The 4,247-nt window shown below is 38.1% G+C and overlaps 1 pseudogene; it reads left to right on the top strand.

The window, feature by feature from the left end:
- The first annotated feature begins 265 nt into the window (after nucleotides 1–265).
- On the top strand, nucleotides 266–4,012 carry LOC113357993 (annotated as a pseudogene).
- Nucleotides 4,013–4,247: the final 235 nt, after the last annotated feature.

Raw genomic sequence — 4,247 nt, forward strand, 5'->3', positions numbered from 1 at the left:
CCGAGCTGGTTTCTGATGACTAAAACCTACAAAACGGCTACTCAGTAGCCGTTTGGCACTGTTGATACAGCTACTGAGTAGCCCTACCGTGTAGGGAAGGGATAACAAGTCGCCATAGCAAGGTTTGCTTCCTTGTGCCATCCCTTCCCCATATACGAGGGATAGGGAAGGGATGCCTTCCACCATAGTGGTAGCTCTTATGCATCAATTGGAGACTCTTGCGGATTTTTTCGACTGCTGCGATTTAATCTCCCGTGATACGCATGATAGGGCCTGCTTACTGAGCTGCAACCAAATATCCGTTGGGTTAGTTTAAGGGTAATTTAGTCGATCACGGAAATGTTTTTATAAATCACCCCAACCCTATTTTTTGGTATAGATTTTATACAGAGAGTGAGAGTGGAGGAAACTACCAGTGTAGGTGAGTGAGGCGGAAGGAAATACCAGTAGTAACTGGAGTCCTGCTTGCAGTTTTCAGAATCAGATGGGGGTTATTATGATCCGAGTTTTGGTTATATGTGGGAACCTATACCTTGGAGATCATCATAGAGAAGAGAGTCACAGATCTTTGAAACTAACTTTTCCCCTAAAATCCAAGTTGTTTTGAATGTCTGATAAGGGTAGTAACATCACAACGGCGTTAGCGAAAGGGTCCAAAAATCATCGTTTGACTGAAGTGTGCACCACATGCCACAACTGCTGAATTGTAGATCCGCAGAAAATTAAAGATGTGGTTAAGTTTCTCAACCCATGCAATTGGTTTTAGTTAAAGATATTTCAGGGTGTATTCGTATCTGATTCGGGTAGGTTGTACTTGTAACTTTCTCTTTTATCTGAACATAGAGTGATCAATTCAGAGCTTTCATTTCAATTGTTTAGAGAAAAATTTCTTTATTTGGAGCTTAATTACTATTACAATTTACAAATATTCAGTTTAGATTTACTTCATCTATAAAAATGTTCTTTGTTTGATGATACATCTTTTGGTCTTTGATAGAACTACTTCGATCAAAATAAACTCGTAAATTATCCTATAATGAAGACTTGGATAAGTGATTAAATGTTGCAAGTGTTGTATATCTGAAAGCTATTTAGGTATGAATTTGTATCTCCCTCCGTAGTTTTGCTGTTGAATCAGTTCTCTTTCCCTGTCCGCCTTACAACTCAAACAAATATTGTTATGTTCTTAATTTGTTAACTAGTTCATGTCAGAGACTGTAATCTAGGTTTTGAAAGAAATATTGTTAGGCTTGTCTTTAATCGTTCATTTCATACTTGGAATGTGGCATTGACAGCAATTTAACTATTGTAAGGGCAAGTCCAGTGGTGCCTTCAAATAGGATATTTGAGAATTTTGAAGCAACTATGTGATGACCAGATAGAGTCACTTGCTCGTTGTTTGGTTAATTACCTGAATAGAACTTGGTTTTTTGGTCTTTGAATTGCGACTGCTCTTACTGCTGCAAATACGAGGCTAACTTGTGTTGGTTACCGTTTTTTCAGGGTGGCGAAATTGTAAAGTGAATTGCATTAACTATGGAGGCAATTCGGATTTCAGCAGGCTAGAAATGAAGTTAGGTATGTCCAGGCCCATTAGTTGCATCTTTTCAATATTATTTCGATATGCTTAACTGTAAAAGGTTTTGTGGTTTTTGTGACAAAATTGTAAACACGAATCTCAGAGATCTCGAGCAATGATCTTAAACTCTAAGGGAGTCATGTGAAAATATTTTGTTGCAATGTGGGAAACCATATAGGCTATGTAGCCATTTTTGCAATGTAGAAATATGTCAACCATAACATTAACGGGACTGCCTATGTATTCTAGGAATCTAGCCTTTTAGTTTCCGTTTGTTGCTTCGTTTAATCTGTCTAAACACTAATTTGAGCTAACGCATAATGTGAACATCCAAATGAAGCAAGTGTATTAACAAGAAAACTCGTGGGTTTGTGAATGACATTTATGATGCGTTACAGAGTACTATATATAGAACTTTACAAATAGTAAACTCTGCAGTCTTAACCAATCAACCAGAAGTTTTATACTTTATATACTTCATGTTGGGTGGGCAAGTGCACAAATCGCATGCATACGATTAGCTAGGATTAGAAATAAGACACGCTGGCCGTGTCAGTAAGTTATTTGTTCATGCACTTCATACACCACATAGGTATAGAGGAAGCACAATTAGATGTTAATAAGCAGTGCCGGAAGCGAATTACATAATCATAAATATCTGGCAGAATTAGTAAATTAAAACAGTGCAATATTTCTATTTCAATGTTTGGAAAGAGCAGCTTCTGCTAACTGGTGATGCATTCTGCTCAGAGAAGGAATTAAACTTTTTGTTGCTCTAAATCAAACACACTAGGGCAGCAAAGCACTTGCTACTGTTTGCTATTGGGGTACTGGTCATCCAAATAGTTACTGCTACTGCTTTTTCCTTCTTCGCTTGGTACCTTGATCTAAAATTTACTGAAATTCACAAAGATGGGGCTGTCTCGCATATTTCACTTTGTGCTCGCACTTACTGCACTATGTTTTCCAATAGCAAACATGTGTACGTATCGCTATGACGACACAGTATCTATAAACTTTGAAACTACTTGTTATTTTCAGACTTTTGAACTTCTGTTGCTACCCTGTGCAGTTTACATACCAACTGGAGTTTCCAACTCTTTGAATCTAGTGTGAGGGAAGCTGGGGCGTAGTAGGAAACCCAGTTACCCCTGAATCATATGGGCAGTGATGAAAGTAGTTTGTATTAGAACTGGATTGACGGTGTTAGGTGGAGTCGAGAGAACTTAGCCACTCTAGTATCAACCCTAGAACTAGGAACCAGAAGAAGAAGAAGCTTCTTCAATTTACTTGAAAATGGCGGTCGGGAAGAACTAGAGGATTGCAAAGGAAAAGAAGGGAGGAAAGAAGAAGACTGTTGATCCATTTGCAAAGAAGGATTGGTGGTATGATATCAAAGCACCATCACTCTTCTCTGTTAGGAGTGTTGGGAAAACCCAAGTCAGTAAAACTCGGGGAACTAAGATTGCTTCTGAAGGACTCAGGCACTGAGTGTTTGAGGTTTCGTTGGCTCATCTTAATAAGGATCAATCATACAAGAACTTCAGACTTGGAGTTGAGGATGTTCAAGGAAACAATGTTCTTACCAATTTCTGGGGAATGGATTTTACCAGAGACAAGTTGAGATGTCTTGCAGGAAAGTGTCACACATTTATTGAAGCCCTTGTTGATGTTAAGACAACAGATAACTTCACCTTGAGGGTGTTCTGCATGGGATTCACAATGAGGCGAGAGAAACAAGTCTTGAGAACCTGTTATGCTCAATCTAGCCATATCCGACAGATTCGTTGCAAGATGGTTGAAATCATGGTAAACCAGGCCTCTTCATGTATCTTAAAGAGTTGATGGGAAAATTCACCGCTTCGATGATTGGAAAGGAGATTGAGAAAGCTACATCATGCATTTACCCATTGTAGAATGTGTTAGTAGGAAGGTCAAGATCTTGAAGGCTCCTGAGTTCGATCTTGGAAAGTTGATGGAGGTTCATGGTGACTACTCTGAGGTTGTCGATGTGAAGCTAGATAGGCCGGCTGAGAATGCAGCACCAGAGGCTGAAACTGCAGTTTTTGTAGCATCGTGTCTTTTGTTAAATTTTATTGAGACCAATCCATGTCCTACAGATTTACTGCAACCGCAAGTTAAAGTAGTCCTTTTGGTTGATTTTGAGGATGCACTTCTTATTTTTGACTTGAAATTCTTGTAAGTTCCCATTTCTAGAGAACTATATTTTCTATATAAGCTTCTCTGGTGCCATAAAAAATAAATAAAAAATGTTAGAACTGGATGAGAGATCAGTTGGAAGTTCTTGGAGCCATTAGCATTCTAGATGCTACAACTGGAAGTTTGTTGAGATTGGTAGATCCGTGGAAATTCTGATGATTTTGTTTATGTAATCATACACTTTTGTTAAATTTAAGATGTTTTTTTTGCTAAGATGTTAGTATGTTACAATTATTAATATTATAGTGGGTTTACTGGTGGTTGGCATTGGAGACTTGGGTACAATTTTGGGTGGACTGGTAGCCACCAAGACATGCTCCCATCTCCTTTTTTTTGTTTTTTGTTTTTTTTTTTTTTTTTTTTTTTTTTTCAATAAAGCAATTAATTGTTATAGAATTTTCCTCTAATGAGAGACTCTTAACCATACTGGGGCACTACCATCCCAGAA

Source organism: Papaver somniferum, chromosome 3 (assembly GCF_003573695.1).
Source record: "Papaver somniferum cultivar HN1 chromosome 3, ASM357369v1, whole genome shotgun sequence".
NCBI classification, from domain to species: Eukaryota; Viridiplantae; Streptophyta; class Magnoliopsida; order Ranunculales; family Papaveraceae; genus Papaver; species Papaver somniferum.